Source organism: Hemicordylus capensis, chromosome 4 (genome assembly GCF_027244095.1).
Source record: "Hemicordylus capensis ecotype Gifberg chromosome 4, rHemCap1.1.pri, whole genome shotgun sequence".
In the NCBI taxonomy this organism is placed as follows: Eukaryota; Metazoa; Chordata; class Lepidosauria; order Squamata; family Cordylidae; genus Hemicordylus; species Hemicordylus capensis.
In genome coordinates, this window is record NC_069660.1 from 147,233,918 (window position 1) to 147,257,175 (window position 23,258).

Sequence of the window (23,258 nt, forward strand, 5' to 3'; positions counted from 1 at the left end):
TTCTCTTTTTCTGTCAACTTTCTGTTTTTTTGTCTTGGCCATTTAGAAATCCAGCCCAGAAGCTCCACCCTGCTCCATTCCTTATTCTGTTGAGTCTCATTCTTCAGTAACTCTGGCCTTAGCCCTTGTGCAGATTATGATATTATACTGGCACGGTCATGCCAGTATAAGTTAAGATGAGGAGTGGTTTCAACATTCCGCCATTATAAACCTTGAAGTCAAAAGCAGGCTCGTAACAAAGATAGGGCAAGGGGAGACAGTTGTCTGGGGGCCCCACTGCCTGGAGGGGCACCCCAGGGGCACCTCACGTGACTCCCCATTGCCCCCTGCCCAGCCCCATAGCCTCTCAGTCACTTGCCCTGTTCGCCGCCTCTCCAGCTTGTTCTCCTGGCCGGCAATGCAGGCAGCAGACAAGCTGCAAAGAGCTCCTTTTCTCCCGCCTCTCAGCTGATCGGCGGGTGGGCGGGGCTTCCCCGGAGGTCTGGTGTAGGCCTCTGTGAAGCCTGAACTCGAGTAGGGCCCAAGCCAGCAAGGAGGAGGCAGCTAGAGTGGCCTCCACTGTTCTCTGCAGCAGAAGACCCCCTGCTGCCAGGTAGAGTGTGAACTCCCTTTTGTGGTTACCTTCCCCACCCCTCCCCACCCGGATATATAGGGATCTGCTTGCCATAGGGCTTTGATATTGGGGGGAGGGACTGAGAAGTCTCTGAATATTTATTTTTAAACAGCTTGGAAAATTTGCTGGCTTAAAAAAAACTATCTAAAAAGTCCTATAAGTGGCTTGTTTCATGGCAGAAAATTGCAAAAACTTCTGGAACAGTATTTTATTAATTTTATTTATTCATTCATTCATTTATAAATGCACTTATGTTCAAGTTGTTTTGCAACCCAGAAGGTCTGAGTGAGAACTGTGAAGCATGTCTTATGCTTTTATTTTATTTTATTTTTCTTGTGTGTGAACTGCTCCCCAATAACTTGCAGGGACTTCAGGGTAAATCTGGCCAACATGTGAATGCAGCACCTCTATTCCAGAGGAGATGTGTGTTAAAGGGCTTTAAAAGCCTCCTGTGAAAAACCTCCTGGAATCAAACTTGACTGAATTTGTTCAGAATTCTGAGAAAACAAACATAGGCTCACCCTGCATGGTTGAAAGTCTCCTTGGCTAATCTGCAGCGAGGGGGCCATTTTAATAATTAGTGTTGCTAGTGTGTTCTAGGCATTAAAAGTAGCACAAATATATAGTACTCAATGTATATCACTATATACTGTGAAGTGTGCATGTGTGTATTCAGTGAAATGTATTTCCAGGCAGCATACTTATTTTGAAATATCAGACTTAAATCCTTGGGGGCCTGGGGTGTGCGGAGGCCCTGGACTTTGGGGGGGGGGGCCCCATTTTAAAATCTTGTCTCTGGGCCCACTCCAACCTTGCTACGCCCCTGGTCAAAAGCATCCACCCAATCTCTCTGAAATAATACACACATTAACTAGGGGACAGAAAATGTATATTTTAAAATATTTGGTGTCTTTTTAGCATTCCCCCCAAATTCAGGTCCATACCGGGGTGCCTTTTGCTAATTTGAAAAACATCAATCTAGTGTTTTTTTGAGTAATTGTTGTTCAAAATCTCCATAATAACAGGGAAAATAACTAAGGGAAAGTTAGCTAAGAGCATAACTGAGTCTGCCACTGAGAATTCTGAAGCTGGGAGGGTCAGGTCTCGGTGACAGGGATCTGCACAAAGCTCGGTTCGGAGGTCTGTGTACAAGGTCTGAACTGGTTTGGTGCCACTGGGAAGGGGGCAAGCGGCAAACGGGATCTTTACAAAAGAGAGCAGGTCCTTACCTGCTCTCTGCTGCTGCATGCAGCTTCCTGCTGTGACAGCAGTCCCCCCAAGAATCTGTGCATGGCGCAGTGTGTGCGGTCAGCAACACCAAGGGCAGTTGACATCACAATCATAGTTTGTTGGCAGTGGTTGGGAATGGTTTCTGGCATTTCTTTGCTGTACTTCTTTGGAGCTTTCTGGAAGTATGAGAAATGTGAGAAAGAGGGTGCTGGGCAGGAATATACATGCCCTTTCCAGCAGCATTTTGACAACTGAACCTGCAATTCTATGTACACACCTAGAAGGAAGTAAACTCCATTAAACTCAGTGGGACTTGCTTCCATATAATGAGGGAACAGTTAAACAATCCCTGGAAAATGGTCTTGTGGGAGGAGAGAATAATGGAAAGGTCCTTTAAAAATATGTGAGTGCAAAATAATGTTTTGTTTTGTAACTATTGTATTAAAGTGTAACTATAGTATTACAGCCTTGATGGGTTTCTATATGTAAGTATTATTTTTGTACTGGTCTGTGACTCTAATAAAGTATTGGATGTAAAAATCCTGTGAGGTAAACTCACCAGCACCCCACCCAGCACAGAGATTGTTCTCAAAGAATCTGACATTAACCAAAAGTGTCCCACAGGACATAAGATCTGTTAGTATATTTCAAACACAAATGCCAATAATCCCTCCTCTGTAGAGAATACAGCAAGAAAGATAGTAAGGTGATTCACACAGCACATGTGAAGCACCTGATGGGGTTCTGTGGGGAGAGAGGGCTTAGCCCACTCTCTCCGCAGACAAGCAGCTGCTCGTAGCTGGGCAGCCGGATCGGCCACCCACATGGCTGCTGGCTCTGCTGTGGAGCCAGTGGGGGCTGCGGGGATCGGGGGTTGCATGGCCCCTGGAAGTTGCAGGATGCCCCACGAGAGTGTGCAGTGCATCCTGGACATCCCCCCTAGCCCGGAAGGCAGGCTGCAGCCTCTCTGTCGGGGGTCTACTTGCTCTGCGGTGACACACGAGCAAAGGACACACGAGCAAAGGAATGAGATTAACGGAGTGCTTGCTCTGTTAGCCTCATTTAAGGGGAGGGTGTTCTAGGCAGGCTAGCTGCCTTGGGAGCACCGGGCTTGCCTACGAGTCCAGTGGTTCCCACGATCAACAGAAAGTAGGCTAAGCTCCCTTAACCCACTTTCCATCAATCGTGGGAATAGTCTCAGTGACTGAAATCAGGAGGAAATTTACTCAGGATAATCCTTCCTTCCTTCCCTTCCTTCCTTCCTTCCTTCCTTCCTTCAATATAGGATTTGTATACCGCTTTAAACTTTTGTCTCTGGGCGGTTTACAGCAACATAAAACAGGTTAAAACACAGAAAATAAAAACTTTAAAATAATTTAAAACCAGAGTCAGATTAAAAAGCTTGGGTGAAGAGATAAAGTGCTTTTAAAAAGTTGTCAGTGATGGGAAGGTTCATATTTCAGTAGGGGGGGCATTCCACAGTCTCAGGGTAACAACAGAGAAGGACGGTGGCAACCGGAGACAAAGCTCTCTGGATGATCTCATTGGGTGATGGGGTTCATGAAGAAGAGGTTCTCTTAAATACCCAGGGCCTGAGCCATTTAGGGCTTTATAGGTTAAAACCAGCACTCTGTATTTTGCCTGGAAACCTATCATCAATAACATGCTAAGAAATGCCTAATGTCCTTTTAATTTCAATGTGACTACTTTAAGTAAGCCATTATCCTATCAGCCATTAACCATTAAGTGGAAGACTGAGAGTTAAAGGGAAGAAATCTACTCTGTCTATGCTCAGAGGCTATGTCACTTGTGAACAACTTTTAAAATATACCACTTTCTAGGCAGAAGGAAAAGAGACAGACACTAAAAACTATTATTAAAACATGCCACAACAGTTTTAAAAGAGGAAGAAGAGCCAAAGCCAAAAAAGCTCATATCGGCTCCTCAGGGCCAAACTGTAGCCAGAGAGCAGGCCCTGGAAAGGTGGGGAGAAGGATGCTGATCAAGGCCTGCATGTCCTGAATGAAGGAAGGTGGCAAAGATGAAGATATAAGGGCTCCTATAGGTTTCCATCCCTTAAAAGAGCTGGGATTACAAGAATTTGGGTTTTTGTTGTTGTTGTTTTCTAGGGAGCTCATAAAGCAGAGTATGTGTCACTATATATAGTCAAAAGGCAAAAGTCATAGGGTTAAGGCCCATTATTTCCGTCAGATTAGCTTAAGGCCTACCACTATTTTGCTAACACCATCCTGAAGGAAATTAAATCAAGCAGGACAACTGAGGTTTATGGGAAATTTCTGAGAAGAGAATTTGTAGTTTGGGGCATGATTGTTAAAGCATTTGTTATTTTTAATTATTGTTGTGTGTGTGTTTTTAAGAAAAAGAAAAAATGAAGTACTACAGATTTAAATTGAACACAAATTACCTGCTTCTTGTTGTATCCTTATTCACTGCTGAATAATCACGAGGTGGGATCACACTGTAACTATGACTGAATCCAGCCATAGTGGGGAGTGTGCCTTTAACTTAGTTGAAGGTTTTACAAAGTTTTTGGTGTTCTACCTTGTGTTTGGGTTAGCTCCTCTCCATAGTGTCTAATCAGATTCTCCTTCTTAAAACACCTGGAAATTCAGTAATCCAAAAACCTTCGGTTTAAGATGAAAGTTATGATGCTTTACATTTTCACTTGTGCTCTCAAAAGAATGGAAATTGCAAGTTAAGGTGCCTGTCTTAACTTATGCACCATATAAGCTGTAAAAACTTTGTATAGTCTGGTATACGATGATGGCTTTAGAAACAAGGCTCCATGCACCCATATTTTGCCTTGGGCTTTCAGCTGAACATTGGGCAGGGGAGGGATGCATCCAGGCAGACATTTAACAGGTACAGTTTCCCTAATCACTTCCTAGAGATGCCCCTGATGAATTTCTGCCTGATGCTTCTCTGATCAAGGAAAAGTGTGAGTGTGTGGACCTTATTTCTAAAGCCATCATCATATACCAGACTGTACAAAGTCTTTACAGCTTATATGGTGCATAAGTTAAGACAGGCACCTTAACTTGCAATTTCCATTCTTTTTAGAGCACAAGTAAAAATGTAGAGTATCTCAACTCTCATTTTAAACTGAAGATTTTTGGATTACTGAAGTCCCTTTTATTTCATGGGGCTGCTCAATGTCATGGATATAGTAGACAGAGCTGAAACATGTTCCTGTTTGCTTTCCTGTTCCCGCTCCTTGTTTTTTAAAACCAGCATGGGTAAATAACAGTAAGCTAACATTAGGAAAAATATGATCCTGTATTGCAAGAATTTTAAAAAACAAAACAAACAGCATAGAGCCTTTTCCTCAGTTCTATATAATGTATATGTCTTCAATCCAGAATCTAAAAACCCCTATTATCATGGGCAGAAGCTTCTTATGAATGCATTCAGAGTGGCCCCCCTCCCCGCAAGCTTCTTTGCCAAAATAGAATTTTAGACTCATGCTGAGACATTGCAATATTGTTCACTGCAAGAAACTATTTTGTTCTTCCTCAAAGGCAATACATTTTTATGTTTAATTTTGCCCAGGGTATCTACAACACTTGTTTATGTCCTTAAAATGCCTTTTAAAGAGATTGATTTCAATGTCTTGCCAGTAAATCCTGCTCTGAAGATTTAATTCGATCATTTATGCAGCAAGACAGAATTTACATCTTATTTTGGCAGCTCGTATGTCTGTTAGGTACACTACATCTGTAGCACCATCCAGCCGAATGCACAGGGATGGGTGCATATATCTTTTATTCATCCCTCACTAACATTTTAATTATGTCATTTTACTTAAAGTTTTATCACCAGCTCCAGATATCACTTTAGCTTGAAGCACTGTTAGGAAATTTTACATCTACAGTAAATCATGTTCCTATAAATACTTGTTTTTCCCCTTTGCAAAAACAACAGGAAGTAATGAACTTACATTTAAGAAACATAAAGTCTCTTATGATGCAATGTTTTTCCTCCATGAGAAAATACCATAAAGGAATATGCATGGAACATGTTATAGCCAGTCTTAAGACTCAAGAGTCCTCTAAGAGACATAACAGAGACAGATGAATGGGATCTCTGGTTGACATCGTGACTAAATTACTCAATGGAAACCTCATTGAAATTAACTAGTCCTTTAGAGTAACTCTTTAGTAGTATTCTTGAGTAACTTTGTCTGGCTATTAGGGATGTGCGAACTGGCTCAACATCGAGCCAATTTGCCATCAAACTGGTCTAGCTCAACCTCGAGCTGAACCCCAACTTCCTGGCTGGCTTGGGGCTGGCTCTGGGGTTCTAATGTGTATATATATGTGTGTGTATATATGTGTGTGTAATGACTCATTGGCAGGTCTGGAGGCCTTGGGGTCCTGGTGCGGCAGAGGTGGGGGAGTCTCCACAGTCTCCCCCCCCCACTAATCTCCCCTGGTCCTCTAAGGGCAGTTACAGCCTTTCCCCCATTAACAGCAGCCATTTTGGACACCACTGCACATGACCTGGAAACGCAAATGGCCAGGGTGCACGTGCAGCACATGTGCGGTGATGGTATGCAGTCCTGCCAATTCTAAGGTTGTTACTTTGTCCCAGAAACCATTACGCGATTGACCCTACATTGTACTGAATAAGAAATCACTGAAGCTATTGTACAAGCATCACATTATTTTCTTTGCTTTGGAACTTGAAAAAAAAATCAACTGCTTTCCACATTACCACTTGGCCACAATGCCAAAGTTAGTGTTAGAAACCCAATTTATTTATTTATTTGTTTGTTTGTTTGTTTATTTATTTATTTATTTATCAGATTTGTACATCACCCCAAACTTTCGTCTCTGGGTGGTTAACAATAGCATAAAACAGTAAAATATACACAAAAACTTAAAACAATTTAACAATTTAAAAATCATCTACAAATTAAAACCTTAAAATTTTAAAGAACTGAAAAAGCTTGGGTGAAGAGGTGGGTTTTCAAATGCTTTCTAAAAATTGTCAGAGATGGGGAGGATCGTATCTCAGTAGGGAGCGCATTCCACAGTCTTGGAGCAGCAACTGAGAAAGCCCATCCCCGTGTGACCGCCAGCTGAGCTGGTGGCAACTGGAGATGGATCTCTCTGGATGACCTCAATGGGCGGTAGGGATCATAATGAAGAAGATGTTCTCTTAGATACCCAGGGCCTAAGCCATTTAGGGCTTTATAAGTTATGACAAGCACTTTGTATTTTGCCTAGAAACCTATTGGCAGCCAGTGTAACTCTATCAATAAAGGCGTGATGTGTTTTCTCTGAGATGACCCAGAGACCAACCTGGCCACCGCATTCTGTACCAACTGAAGCTTCCGGACTACGTACAAAGGCAGCCCCACATAAAGCGCATTGCAAAGGTCAAGTCTGGAGGTTCCCAACATATGTACCACTGTTCTGAGGTCATTCATCTCAAGAAATGGACATAGCTGGAGTATCAGCTGAAGCTGACAGAAAGCCTCTCTGGCCACCACCTCAACCTGAGATACCAGGGAGAGGTGTGGATCCAGAAGTACTCCCAGACTGCGAACATTTTCTTTTTGGAGAAGTGTGACCCCATCCAGAACAGGGAGATCAAAATCATCTCTGGAGTTCTGAGCCCACACAATAAGTACCTCCGTCTTATCGGGATTCAGTCTCAATTTATTCTCCCTCATCTAGCCCATTACTGCTTCCAGGCAAGCGTTTAGGGAAGTTATGCCATCTCCTGAAGAAGTTGACATGGAGAAGTAGATCTGTGTGTCATCAGCATACTGATAACACCCAGCTCCAAATCCCCTGATGATCTCTCCCAGCGGTTTCATGTAGATGTTAAAGAGCATTGGAGAAAGTATGGAGCCTTGGGGGACGCCATACTTAAGTTCAGACTTTGAGGAGCAATAGTCTTCAATTGACACCATCTGGAATCTGTCCGAGAGGTAGGAGTGGAACCACTGTAAAACAGTGCCTCCCACCCCCAACGCTCTCAGACATTCCAGAAGGATACTATGTAAATCCAGGATACTATGTAAATTAAATCAGGATTTAATTTGATGGTGGTAGCATAATAAGTAAATAAAGGTTTTAAAACAAATCAAAGGGTCACAAATATATTGTTTATTTCAACATCCATATATTTTAATCACCAATCTCCCAGTCCCAACCTTGGGTACTGACAGCAACCTCAATCCTTGGGAACAGCATGACATGGGACTGTTCTAGGTGTTGCTGTACAAATTATTAACTCTAAGAAGTGGGGGTTATATCCTGAAGACTAAACTCTTTGGGAGTCAGACATGAGAGAGCTAAGCACCTTCCACCTTCTAGAATTCTAATCCCAGTGTTGATGCCTTCTAGTGGCTGCCTGTGATTTCTAGAAGAATTCAGATAAGCTGAATAGCTTGAAGGTGGCTATCACTATGGCTGTGAAGCTCAGCTGGTGAGATTAATCTAAGCATGATGCTCTGGTCTTTGAATCCAATCAGTATGATGAATAGGTTTTACACTTGGACAGGGAATTTGCTCTCTTGTGAAATTTCTTTAGTGGTGATTACTTTATCTTCCTGGGGAGGCTTCATTTAATTTCCTATGGGTGTTCTCTTAGACATTATTCTTAAAACAAAAGGCTAAATCGGTGATCTCCCAAGGAAGACAAGTGCACAAGGAAGAAGGGCACTAATTTTCAGCATGGTTCATTTAATTGAAACTAAGGCTGCCTTCATACAACACACCAACCTGGAGACAACCATGCAACATGTTTGGGTTTATGATCGTCCAAAGATGGGAACCCTCGGTTACAAGACCAAACCTCAAAGTTTCCTGGCACAAAGTTTCCTGGCTACAAACCTCAAAGTGAACCTTCAGTTCTTCCTCGATTTTGCAGGCGATAATTTATTTGATTTATTTATTTATCATATTTTTATGCTGCCTGATATCTATCTATCTATCTATCTATCTATCTATCTATCTATCTATCTATCTATCTTGGCGGTGACCAGTTAGAAAGTGATGTCATGTTGTCCAAAGTCTGTCACCGTCTCTAACTGGAGTTGAGGATAGGAAGCTCCTCTCTCTTGATGTCTCCAGTTGGCTACTGTGGCTGTCCATTATTGGACAAAGGAAGCCCACGGAGCCAGTCCCCGCCCCCCACCATCACTTTCAGATCAGATTGTCTGGAGCATGGCAGGAGGAACGAGGGCAAACTGTGTGTTCATTAGACCCGTAGTTTCCCGTTATGTGCAAAGGCGGCCAATGAATCTTATTTGTGGGAATGAATCTGTCTTTGATTCCTTGGCTTATCTGGGTGTCCACTCATTAAGAGAGATAAACTGCATTCCAGTCTCAGTACTTTGATGGTCAACTCTGTCACCTGCTGTGCATGCTTAGGACACACTAATGACCTGAGGGCACTTAAGAAAAACCTGGCCAGAATGGCCCATTTCTTCAAATCAGGGGAATGCACTTAGGTAGAGACTTCCTTGTCACCAGAAACACTGATGCAGCCAAGATTCAATAGGGTGGGGGTGGGGTGCACTGGGGTGCACTGGGGGGCAATGGGGACAGGCAGGCATGGCAACAAATATGAGGTCAAATGATGGTGTGTACCCACCGAGACTCTAAGTACATATTGCTGGATTGTTCTTAGCCAAATAATATGTTCCAATGTTTTGCTTTATGAAATTTCACTTTAGTGAACTGCAAGCATTCCTATTGACTTCAAGTGAAAAGCCCTAGGGAACTGAATGTGTGCTTGTGAAGCTAGAAACATAATGTGAAGACATCACATAACAGCAGAATCCATAAATCAGGTAATTGCAATCATTCTCATGTATGCATTCTTTTCTTGGAATAACACTCAGCCTGCTGAGCCATTATTATGGCTGAATGGCATATTTCTGAAATAATTCAGTTCAGAACAGCAGATTCTAACCTGGGTTATTGTGTGGATTTTGTAGGATGCTGAGCAGTGCTGAATTCTCAGTTGGGCACATGTTTTCTTTAACCTTTCAAATAATAGATCTAATAAACACAGACGGTACTAATCTAAGCACTTCAGCGGTTACAGAAAAATCAGTGTTTCCTTTTATACTTGGATATCTTGAAACATTAAGATGAGCTTTTTAAGAGAGAGAAGCTTATAACAGGAAAGTGGAAGCAATGGTATGATGATGGTTTTAGAATTGTATATCTTGTTCTTATTCTTCTAATTCTTTGAGGCTGTTCTCACGAGCAGCCAAGACCGGGCTAGGGGAGCTAAGCCCAGGCTTGGCTGCCGGTGAGAAGCTCCCTTGGTAGCACTAGCAAACCCACCTAGGGAGCCTGCTGGTTAGCCAAAGTTAAGGGCACGAGTGGCCATGTGTCAGCACTGGCTGATCCCAGCCAGTGCTGAGACATGAGCCCCATAATATACAATGCATTTGCATGGTGCACTGTGGGATTTCTGGGGGCTGGGATGACTCATCCCAGCCCCCAAACCTCTGTGCTGCCTGAGGCAGCAACGGCTCATCTGGGCACACGATCCGCACACCCAGCAACTGTTCTGGATTGTCTGTGGGGAAGGTAAGCCGTTTGAAGCCTACTGTGCGAGTTTGAAGCCTACTGTGCGAGTTTGAAGCCTACTGTGGCGGAGGAACAGTGGACCTGAGAGGGTAAACTAGCTTTTCTACCACCACCACCCTTTTTTTTTTCTTGAAACAAACAAACAAACAGGAGGAAGGGGAGATTTTGAGGGGCTGGTTTCTCTTTAGGGGAGAAATCACTGTGTGAAACAGGATGCTGGATTAGATGGGCCTTGGGCCTGATCCAGCAGAGCTTTTCTTATGTTCTTCCCCACTGCCCACCCTCAAGCCTGCTCACAGGATTGTGAAAAAGTGCTCATTATTTCATTTGTGATTTTAAAATCTCATTAAAAGTCCTCAAAACAAGAGGAGTAATAATAATATTTAAGTATGAGTATTCCTCTTGCTTTGAGGACTTTTTATTGATAAACATACAGCTATGTTTGGATTGTTCTTAGAAGACCATGAGATGATCTAGCATACAATTTGAAATTGCAAACTTCTTGTCCTTTAGTCGTCTGAGAGCTATAGCTCACTTCCAGCCTCAGAGGCAAGATGCCTCTAAATACCAGTTGCAAGGGAGTAGCAGTAGGAGAGAGGGCATGCCCTTCGCTCTTGCCTGTGGGCTTCCCAGCAGCATCTGGTGGGCCACTGTGTGAAACAGGATGCTGGACTAGATAGGCCTTGGGCCTGGTCCAGCAGGGCTATTCTTGTGTTCATTATAAAGATCCTATCTATCTATCTATCTATCTATCTATCTATCTATCTATCTATCTATCTATCTATCTATGCTCAATCCTGTGCTCTGTCTCTTTTAAAGTAATCTGTTATTCTCCCTCATCTGGGCAATTTGGCAGATGTGGAGACTATCAGGTTCTGTTCCTGCATGTCTTGACTATTGGTCTTCCTACTCTTTCTCTATCATTGGACTTCTGCCTGTCTGCCAGTATAATGTCTGTCACCTTTCTCCCTGCCCCAAGGCACTTGCCCCCCTTTTGGCATGAGCACCTGACCACTTCATCTCCCCATCTCCCTAGATAAACTTGGACCATGGAGAATAACACCCACATTCACTCAGATTCCTTTGTAGCAGTCAACTTAAGGCCATCTGTGGAGGCCCAGTTGCAGTTGCCACCGGCTCAGTTGGTGGCGACTCAAAACCGGGCCTTTTCTAGAGTTGCCCCAGGACTGTGGAACATGCTTCCTAATGAAATTAGAGTTTCTCCTTCTCTGAATGTTTTAAAGAAGAACCTAAAAACATACCTGTTTAGTCAGGCTTTTAGTTTAAATTCATATTTAAATTATTTTAATTATGTTAATGTTTTAATGGTTTTATATTGTCAACTGCCCTGGGACTTTTTCTATGGGACGGTATACAAATGTCCAAAATTAATAAATAGAATGCCATCCACATTCTTCTAGGTTTGGAAGCCTATATATTAGGAAATGGAAGGAACAGCACCCACCATATAGGCCACCAAAAGAGCTGTCGGATTGTGGTGATTCATCATCTGGCCTGAGCAGTACTCAGACTGACAGCTTCATGTGCCAAAGGCTGGATATCCAGTGCCAGCCCCCTAAGCTGTCCAGTCCTAGGAAAGATAAATCCTAATCATCTGCACATTAGGTGACTCACAGCTATTTGCCAGTACTAAAATCAGAGTAAATGAAAGCTTTTATTAAAATTAAAGCAATTTGCTTTGCCATCTGCCTCAATTTCTGTGAGATTCTTTAAAGGAGTCATTGGAAAAACTGTGTATGTCCATCTGCTACTAGCAAAATCACTAAGTGTGCAGAAATTCTCTTCCCCATAGGGGAAAAAAAAGATAGCTCTCAAAATCAATAATCTGCATAAGGGGATCTGTAGCATCTTCGTTTGGCTGTATACAAAGCTGCAGCAAGTACAAGAGAAGTGCCTGAATATTGCAAGTAAATACTTATGGTACTATTTACAGATTGTCACCATCCCAGCAGTAAGTAACCAAATGGAAGAACCACAATAGGAGTTAATATTTTTATTTTATTATACTTATTTATTTGTCTGTCTGTCTGTTTGTCTGTCTGCATCATTTATATATTGCCCTATATAAAATCTCAGGGTGGTTTACAATCTAATCAAACTAAAAAATATATATAAACAAGCTAAAATGACAAAAATAAAACTTTAAAACATTAAACAATTTATTTTAACATTCAGCTAGGGGTCTGCAAGTTGGCTGTTTGGCCGGCTTGGTTTGAATCCAGACTGGATTTGAACCGACCTGGCCCGCTCTGTGCTTTGGGTTGGCTGAACTCAGTCTGGTCTGGCCGAGCCGGCTCATAGTCCTCCTCAGGGGTTATATTTGCAAAGGGGAATCTGGCTAGGATTCCCCTTTACAAGAAAGGGGGATTCCCTAGACTAAGAAGTGGGTGGTGGTGAAAGGGGAATATTTACCTATAGTTTCCTGCCACCGGCAACAACATCAGAAATGGTGGCAGTAGCTCCTCCAACCCACCCACCCCCATTGGCCGCCCAATTGACAAGCTGGGCCTGCTGTGGCCCAATTCAGGCCTCTGCATGTGCACAGAGTCTTGAACCAGGATGCAGCTGGCCTGGCATGTCATTTGGGAGGCCGGCAGGTGGGTTGGAGGAGCCCCGTCCCACCTCCTCCAATGTCACCATCAATGCTGCGGCTGCCTCTGCTGTCCCCACCAGCGGGAAATGAAAGGTAAATAATCCTTTTTCACTTTTTCACTTTTTAGTCTAGGGAACCCCCCTTTACTTGTTAAGGGGAATCCTAGCCAGCTTCCTCTTTACAACGATACTTCCTGAGCCAGCCCACAAGCTAGTTCTTCCCCCCTTTGGGGGCCCATTCCAGTTCGAACTCGGACCGTCCAAACCAGGCTGGCTTAATGTCTAGCCCACCACAATGTGAACTGGCTCACACATCCTTATGTTCAGCACTCCTTCTCCCCAGATAGATTAAAAACACATGCTCAATCCTAATTCCTAACCTAAATGTTACAGGCTTCTTTGGAGAAACATTACTTTAAGAGATCGAGATATAAGGGATATGAAGGACAGATATATTTCAGTTAATACCTAAAGGTAGATTTACACTAGTGTTGAATTTGCAACAGGAAGCCGAACGATTATTTTTTTAAAAAAATCAGGAGTAGTTTCTAGGAAAGTTTCAGCAGGGTGTTGTTAACTCTCTGGTCCAGTTCTGGTTCAAATGCTAATTTTAAAAAGTGGTCCAGACATTCCAAACTGATTTCAAACTGCTGCACCTACAATTCATACCTATCAGTCTGACAATTGATTTAAATCTAAAATGAAATAACTGAAATTAAAGTTATTGTTTCATGCCCATTTCTCCTACACTCATATTACACAGTGTGCCATTATCATCCTTTTGAGGAAGGAAATAGTTAAGGGACTGTGATTTTTCTTTAGACCTTAATTTTTTTTGGAGCCAAACCATGCGATACTGGAAGTGTCATAGAAACTAAGTCAACCTAGCTCAGCAATGTCTACACTGTCTAGTAGTGGCTCTCCAGGGTTTCAGGCAGGAGTCTCTCCCAGCCCTATGAGGATGCTACTAAGGATTGGACGTCAGATTTCACCTTCTGCATGCAAGCAGATGCTCTACCACTGAGCTACAGTCCCTACGGGGAATTATTATTATTATTATTATTATTATTATTATTATTATTAATTCTATTTCTATACTGCCCTTCCAAAAATGGTTCAGGGCACTTTACACAGAGAAATAATAAATAAATAAGATGGATCCCTGACCCCAAAGGGCTCACAATCTAAAAAGCAACATCAGATAGACACCAGCAACAGTCACTGGAGGTACTGTGCTGGGGGTGGGTAGGGCCAGATATTCTCCGCCTGCTAAATAAAGAGAATCACCACGTTAAAAGGTGCCTTTTTGCCAAGTTAGCAGGGGTTTTTGATGATGTCATCTACCCCGATCCAAGATGACAGACAGGCAAACATGTCAGCTGCAAGTGGGCTAACTTGTGAACTGCCTAACCAGATATCTTCTTTACCACAGATCACCCCTAGGGATGTGCACAAAACCAGCTTGGCCTGTTTGGTTTGAATTCGAACCAGCTTCAAACCATTGTGGGTAGGTTCGGTTTTGGTTTTGTTCGAACCCCCCCGCCCAGGACTGGTTTTAATTCAAACCTGTTTACACATCCCTAATCACACACACACTTGGACCTAAAGGCCTGAATAAGAAGGGCAACTTGTTTAGGGAAGACTGTAAGGAAGGGGAGAAAGCAGATTCCCACGGGGAGAAATTTCTACCGTTTAAGATGGGAGGTCTTGTTTGTCAGGCTCTCAAGGGCTTGAAATGAGCTGTAACTCTCACCTGGTGACACCTGGCAATACAGGTAACAACCATCCTCTTCACATGCATGGCAGTTGCTGCTTTTCCTCCCTCACTCCCCATGTGTCCAGTGAAATGTGTTTACTTGAATTGCCCCCTCCCCATATGCCGCAGTCATGATACTGACTGGGACCCTTCTGACTGCTATTTCACTGCTCAAAAAGACAGAAGGACTTCTAGTAGTACATGTACCTTACTAACATTAATTTGTCTGTATTGTATCATAAATAAGCTTCAGATTGCTGACTTACAGTATGCAATGACTGGCTGACTATTCACCCCTGGTTCCAGAGTGGCTTGTTTCCATTCAAATCTTGTGTTGACAGGGTGACTGACCCTGCACTGACTAGGGGAAAGGTCAAAGAAGGGACAAGGGTGAGGTAGTCCAAAGGAGGGATTTTCAAATGTGCTACAATTCTGCCTTTCTGCCTCATGGGAGGAGAGAGAGAGAGATCCAGAGGAGCTTTGCCTTGCCTTGCCTTGCCTGCTGCCTGGAGTGGATTCTCTGCTTTTTGTTCCTGCTTTCCCGATTGAAGAAAACAGAAGAGTTTTTTTTCCCCACCTCCTTCCTGCTGCTGAGAGAATCACTGCCTGTGCCTGCTCTCTGTGCAAATCAATTTGGATATGAAATGATTTGTATTAGAATCTACCTGTTTTGGGAGATTTGTGGACAAAACAAATCGCCCCTGTGCTAGCTGTCCAGATCCAGACCCAAAACAAATCGGGTGTGATTCAATTTGGATACAAATCAAATCAAAAAAATCCATTTGTGCACATCCCTAGTCTGTTATTCTATATGCTTCACAATTTTATGCTTGAAAATGCTGTCCATCAATTTGCCTGGAACAAACATTAAGCTAACTGGCCTGTAATTTCCTGATCCCTCCAGATCCCTTTTAAAAAATCAGTGTTACATTGGCTACTTTCCAGTCCTCTGGTAGAGAGCCTGATTGTCAGGATAAGTTATATATTTTTGCAAGGAGGTTGGCAATCTCAGGTCAGCAAACCTGCACAGCCTCCCTAGAATCAGATAAAAAGAAAAGGGAAAAGTAGTCCTCAAGATGAATTTACTCAGTGGCTTCATGTAGATGTTAAAGAGCATGGGGACCAATATAGACTCCTACAGAACAATGTAGCATAGCTGCTGGATGTGGGTAGAAAGACTGGTTCTGGAAGTGGCTATCTATCAGCATCCATATTGCAGATAGAGGACTGAGGCTGTATGAAGCTTCTAGTGTATTGGTGGATGCAGTGTAATTAAAAAATGACTTCCTGGACCGCAGCTCACACTCTGATGCACCACACTATATCAGCTAACTTGTATCTCATGCACTGATATCACTCAGATTGCCTCAGAAATAATAAGTAAATTAAAGTCAAAATAACCCACATGTTGTGCATGGTTACACAGTTGTTTCTGGTCAGCCTGGGCTGTTGTAGGTGTCTAACAAAGCACCAATGGTCTTGTGCAAAGCACCAATGGTCTTGTGCACATGCACAGACACTTAGAATTGTGCACCTGCACTTACGAGTACAGTACTTCTCTGTGGAATGCCTTCTACAGGGAGGTTCATCTGGCTCCCTTTTTGGTCATTTTCAGGTGACAAGTTAAGGTCTGTTTTTTTAAAAAAGCATTTGACAAATTTTGACCCTGTGGTTTTAAAGTTGTTTTATCATTGATATTTTAAGTTGCTTGTTTACTGTTGTGTCATGTATGTGTTGTATTGTGAATAACTTTGGGGTTTTTTAAGTGGAAAAGAGGTTATAATAGTAAACAAACAGCAAGGCCTAACAGGCTTGGCAAATGGCCTGTGTGTTCTGAGAGGGCACCCTACGTTGTGCCACAGAACCTTGTACAACAGAGATGGGTTCTAGGAAGATGCGTAACGGTATACATAATTGTGGAAAGGGGTTCCCTGGCTGACAGCTTGACTAATGAAGCACTGGCTCTTCTGAAATGCTCAACTAACTCAGCTGCACTGCTGGCTCAGCAGCGGGAGCAAAATTTGTTTTTTGTTTGTTTATTTATTTAATGTATTTTTATACTGCCCAAAACTTAAGTCTCTGGGTGGTTTACAACAAAGTAAAACCAGAAAAGCAAAACATTAGTTAAAACAAAAGGACAACAACAAAAGTTAAAACTTTACAACCATTAAAAATTTTTTTAAATAACGCTCTGTGCCACTCAAAAATATGTCTCTGAGGGTTGTGCAGCCCTCAGGGACATATTTTCAAGTGATACAGAGGGCTTCAGTGGAGTAGTAGAAATAATTGAAATAGCAATAGCAATAGCACTTACATTTATATACCGCTCTATAGCTGGAAGCTCTCTAAGCGGTTTACAATGATTTAGCATACTGCCCCCCAACATTCTGGGTACTCATTTCACTGACCTCGGAAGGATGGAAGGCTGAGTCAACCTTGAGCCCCTGGTCAGGATCGAACTTGTAACCTTCTGGTTACAGGGCGGCAGTTTTACCACTGCGCCACCAGGGGCTCATCTCCACTCCACCCCGCCACACACACACACACACACACACACACACACACACACACGCACTAGTGTTGTTGTGTCATTATTCTGGGACTCTTCAGAAGTTCTGGTGGTGCTACACATGTGCTTCCCCCATTGTACCGGTGCTGCATTAATCAGGATGTCAGCCCTTTAGTGCAGGAAGTTTGAAAACTGCTGTTTGAAGGAGATAATGCCTAGGATTTATTTATTTTTGGTCCGTTTATTTAACAGTTATCAGAATCCTCTCCAAATTCGGCTGGCTGAGTATGACCTTTTGCTGAGAACTGGTGCTGGAGATGGTTAAAAGGCTGTGTGTCATCCGCTCCTCTCAGCTTTCCACACGGCAAGGCAGCCTGAGAGTCTTTGATCCCGCCAGCAGGCTCAACCTCTGAAAGAACCCTGAAGAGACACACGAGTGTTCCAGACAAAGAGGAGCTGCTTTCCTCCTACTGGCACAGCAGTTGTGGCTGTCTGAGCCTGAGGCAGCACAGTCTGCAGCATGGAGACAAAGAGCAGCCAGCCTCGACAGCCTGTTTGCTGTCAGGACCTGTCTTAGCCATTCTCTCAATATGAGAAACTGTCACATCCGTGATTTTAATTGAGGGCTGCTTTGCGCTGCCAAATTCCTCTACCCGATTATGTATGTAACTGTGTGGGGGAAAGCTAATGTGAAGTGAACCGTATATGTGGCAGAATGGCAGCCATCTCTGTGAGTGCACCTGCTGGGAAAGGGCAGCCATTAGGATGGACCTGTACAGTACAGTCCACAGTCACCTTTCTCCATGCGCTGAGGCCTAAGCACAGACAATCCCAGCTAGTTCCCAGCATCAGGCCATAAATTCTTGGTTCAAGCCTCGGAGTTCTTGACAATCTCTTTTGGTCCCATTATCACCTTTCTTGGGCTGAATTCTCCAGCCTAGATATGGTTTCTCTCCTTTTTGATCTGCATCTCTCACTTGTACATTCTATCCATTATCTCCTTTTAGGCCCTGGGCTGACTCCCTCCCTTTTATGGTCCTTTGCTGAGCAGTATGACTGGCGGCCTGTAGGTTAGTAGTGCTGTTCTTTGCTGCTTCAGTTCAGCAGCACAGGGATTAGCCAGCTGGGATGGCATTCTCATCATAATGATGGTTATAACAACACTTAGACTGGAGACTGGCTCAGACTCAGGTATACTGCAAGGCCAGGGATGTTGTAAGTGGTGATTATCTACTGCTAAGCTTTTTCATATGCTGTGTGGTGTTATTTATAACAGTAGGGATCCAACTGCATAAACAGGGCCTCTTGTCAGATGGTTGATTGCATACAAAGGGCTGAACCAAATGGCTGATGTCTTTCAAGCTGCCAAAGTAATCAGCCATTTGTTTCAATTTGGAGCTAGGAAGTCCCAGCAATTGCTTGATCCAAATACGATAACTGACCTAGTTGCATACACTCTTTATGTCTGGGGCTGACAGATAGGCAGCACCTTCCCTGTCATTTAAAGCAACCCCACGCCCTCCGAACCGGTTTGAACACCGGTGGACAGAACCAGTTCAGCACTCCAGGAAGGGAGTGCCAAACCAGTTTCGTGCACAACCTAGCATGTGCATAGGCCATTCGTGTGGACCACACATTTGCATGGTCGCACTAATGGCCCATGCACATATGTGGAATTTAAAAAATAGCCTCCACCCCTGCACAGAGGCCCAAAACAGGCTGGAGAAGGCCCGAAACAGGCCCAAAATGGGAAAATTTGAACCAGAAAATTCAAACTGAACTGGAAAAAACAGTTTTGTGCTCACCCCCTAATTCATACACACATACATACACACATACAAACTAAAAGGAAGAAGTGGGAGTCTAAGAGAAGGAGGGGGAGAAGAGAAAGCCAGAACAAGAAATCTGAGAAGAGAAGAATAACAGGAAAAGAGAATGAGCAGAAATGAGAGATTCACAAGGGCAACAGAGGCAGGGGTGAGGAAAACTGAAGTTCACATATTGATTTGAAGTAATCAGCCAAATCTTTGTTTGTAGGTCTCTCTATGACTAGTGAAATTATATAGAGAACCAAGGACAGAAATTGCAATCAGAAGGAAATTAGTGGTAGGGTGTCCATCTGGAAAAGATAATTAAGTAATGAATTGTTACCTGGGAAACTGAAGAGTATATATTATATAAATATCTATTTAATTGATTAAATCTGCAGAGAGGAAAAAGAACAGAAGAAAAGAACAAATGCTTCAACAAATGTTATCTCAAATACCCTACTAGGGTTAGGGTTGAGCTACTGATTCAGGAAAAAAAAATCAAAAATTCATTAAAAACTATGTGATTGGCCAGTAGTTTTGTGGGTTGGGTGGTAGGTAGCACGCATCCTGCCCTACCACCCTACCTGCTTTGGTGTCCCAGGGAGCTACCCACAGGGAATAATGGGGTTGCTCAAGTTCCCCATTATTCCCTATGGGTGAAACAGTGCACTGTCACACAAACCAGTGCAAAAGGCATATCATCTCCATCTGTCCCTCCCAACACAGAACACAGGGTACATTCCAAACAAGGTACAAAAAAGAATCACTGACCCAGAATCCCCTGCCAGACCCAGTGCCAGGTGCCTGCGGTGCATCATTGGCACAAGTTGCTCTCTCACACACTGACACACAATTATGATTCTATTGCAGCAGCAGCAGCAGCAGCAGCAGCAGCAGCAGCAGCAGCACACACCCTTAGTAAGCATAGCCATAAGCTAAACCAGAACAACATCCTCTTCAGCCACATTTTGACTGAATACTCTTGCATTGCAGACCAGAGCACCGAGTGAAGCACAGGAGTCTCAAGGACAGGCATGGAGCTCACCTCACAGCAATTACCAAGAAAATGTTACTCACAGTAGTGGCTACTGTCCATTTCTTGTCACAACACCACCATCTAACAAACAGACCAAACCACAGCAACTGAAGACATGCAGGCAGGCACTCAAGTTCTGCCTCTGTCCCTCTGAGATCCAGCAAAACCAGACAGTTAAAACAATAAGCAATAGCAGAGCAAGAATATTATAATCAGAAAACAAACAAAAAAACCCCCACAAACTTCCTTGAGAACTCTTGTTTCTTCTTTTCCTGTCTGGATAATAAGCCAAGGCCTCAGATTGGCTGGGCCCTGGCTGATCGCCTGCTTGTCTGACACATGTCAGGGCACCAATCCTCCTCCTTCTCATGGGTCATTGTTACGTGTGTGTGTGTGCATGTCCGTGCTACTTGGGAAGAAAAGTTCTCCCAACACACACACACACACCAGAAATCTAGTTAACCTTTTATTTGAATTACATTAGAAATAGGTTAAAGGAGCAAGTCTTAAGAGGTTTAAACATATTAAGGAATTCAGAGGACATCTCACCAAATATGTTGAATCAGCCTGCAAATCAGTCGCAGCATAGCAGTCTCAGCAATACAAAAGATAAAACTTAAAATCGGAGATTCAATGAAAAAGAATTGAAAGGAAAATCAAAAACTATATCCAGGGGTCTGGCTAGAGAAAATTAAGAGAAAAATCAACAGAGGTATAGCCAGGTATGGGCCGAAGTGATGAAAAGGCAAAAATGAAAAAAGAAGGGGGAAAGGTTTAGAGTAGAGGAAAAATGCTCAAAATTTAATCTGTGGTCCAAACTTCTATAATGCCTGGTTTTAGGGGAATGTCCTCCCCCTGCTCCCCACCCCGCCCCAAGCAGATGGCTTGGAGTACTTGTCATGTTTTGATAGGCCACATCTAATTACAAGATACCACCCATTTTGATTAGAAGGATGTCATTTTAGAATGATTAGGTATTGATCAATATTGCCTTGTGTGCAAGAATTATGAATTGGTGACTTTCATAGTTGTATATTTGGATCTAATTATTTCATCAGTCAGGGACCATTACCTAATGGCCAACGCTCAGCAGAAAAAATCTCTTATTGTGGCCTTACTCATTAGAAAATAAGCCATGTACTGGTATCAGATTTGCATTAATGACATATACTCCATCTGAATTCATTCTACCTGACCCATAGCCAACACTAGCCCTGTTCTCTGCAATGAGCCAGCAAAGCAAATTTGCAAATTGTCAGCTTACTACTGTCAGCTTAGAAACAGATTTGGACTGTTTCTAAGGTCATATAGGAATTCTTGGTTCCAGGCCTAGAAGCACTTTATATGATAAAAGACTGAAATAATGTGATTACATATGGTAAATATGTATATGTTGAAAAACGCAAGTTCCCTATTCCTTCAGCATGAGTCACTCACCCTCCACATCCAGCTCAGGATAGCCCAACCGGTGGAGGCTGGCTTTCAGGAAGACTAGCTGCTCCACTATGCCAGCATCCAAATGTGAGCAACGGGTGCCACCACATCTCTAGCTATGGTGAACACCCTCTCACTCTGGACGCTGTTTGGTGAGCATGAGAGGAACCATTTGGCAACCACTGCCAAGTCCAGCCAGACTTGGTGTTGCATTGCCCAACACTGGATCAGTTCCAGCTCTGGGTCTGCCACTGGCTCCTGCAGGTGCTGTGTAACAGACTGCTCAGCACTGCTGCAGGGCTCAGCGGTCTCCTCCCATACCCCTGGCAAAGTGCCAAGGCACCCCCATTTGAACCACTCAGTGGGATGCCTAGGGAGAGCTATCGCCTGTGTTGGCACTGCCAGGGACACCACATTGCTGGCCCAGGAAGTGGTGGTGATGCTGCTGCTGAAGGTGGAGTGCACTCTAGAAGTAGGTCCTCCAGCACCCTCCTTCTAGTTCAGACACAACCTCCTCTCCTCGGCGTACCTAACCTCTTAAACCTGGAGGGCTCTCCACCTGGGCACCTCACCAGGAGTGACAGCATTGCTCTTCATAGCTGGCTCACATAGGCAGAACAAAACATGCTCTGCCAATTGACCCAAGATGTTGCTGAGCTTCTTCGTCACTCCCGCCCTCAGACGACCTGCCAGGGTATGTGCTTCTCCAGTGGTCAGCAAGGTTACCCATCGTCTTCTCCAGGAAAAGAGCAGCGGGCAAACCCTGGCTTAGTGTTGCCGTCTTGGAACACAAGTGGCTTGTGGCAACAAGGACTAGCTTGAGTGTCAAGACAGTCTTGGAAATGAGCTTTCAGTCTGCATTGGACAGCTTGCACACTCCCAAGCCACACCTCCTTGTCAGGATGTGGATGGCCACCTCTTGCTCCTGCAGGTGCAGGAGCAAAAGAAAGGTGGAGTTCCATGGGGCTAGAATATCCCAAGGGATCAGGAACACCTCTCCTTGAGCATATGCCTAGCCTTTTTGCTCCCGTGAAAGTGGGCTACTATCTTGCAGCACTTCTCCACAAGAACAGCGATGGCAGCAACAGGGCCTTCAGGAAGGAGGTCTTGACATTGCCTGGCCTTAGTCTCCTTAAGGTTAAGCACATCCATTACAGCCAAATGCAGAGTGTGCACCATACAGCAGATAGACATAAACTTCAGCTGATGGGCTGCCCTCAACATGTTGGCACCATTGTCAGTGACCAGGAACCCTCAGTGAAGGTTTGGCTGCCTAGGCAGCCATTCCTCTAGCTGGTGTTTGATGACGACTGACAGCTCATCTGCCATGTGGTCAGTTTCCATTGGCTTCACTTGCAGCACAGCCCACCTGGGTTTTGTGAGTAACTGTGAGTCACTCACCCTCAGGCCCTTTGTGTTAGGCCTGGACACAAAGGGCCTGACACATGTTTGTGTCAGGCCCTGCTGACCCCAGCAGCCCTGACACAACCTCCCTGCACACCTGGTACAGGGAAGGCATGACCCGCCTGCTGAAAGTGGTGTCTGAGGGAATGTAGATGGGCGCGAGTAGTCAGAGTGGCCAGCAGAAGCCAATGTTCTTCACCACCTGGAATGGCTGGTTGTCAAGAGCCATCATCTCTCCAATGGGATGAGACTCTGGTCAACCAGGCTGCTTGG

The 23,258-nt window shown here is 43.8% G+C and overlaps 1 long non-coding RNA gene across 1 annotated transcript; it reads left to right on the plus strand.

Moving 5' to 3' along the window:
• The first annotated feature begins 491 nt into the window (after positions 1–491).
• On the plus strand, positions 492–20,393 carry LOC128325027 (uncharacterized). The gene is made up of 3 exons (XR_008307225.1): positions 492–592; positions 9,555–9,671; positions 17,553–20,393. It is a non-coding gene; the product is annotated as an uncharacterized LOC128325027 (long non-coding RNA).
• The last annotated feature ends 2,865 nt before the right edge of the window (positions 20,394–23,258 follow it).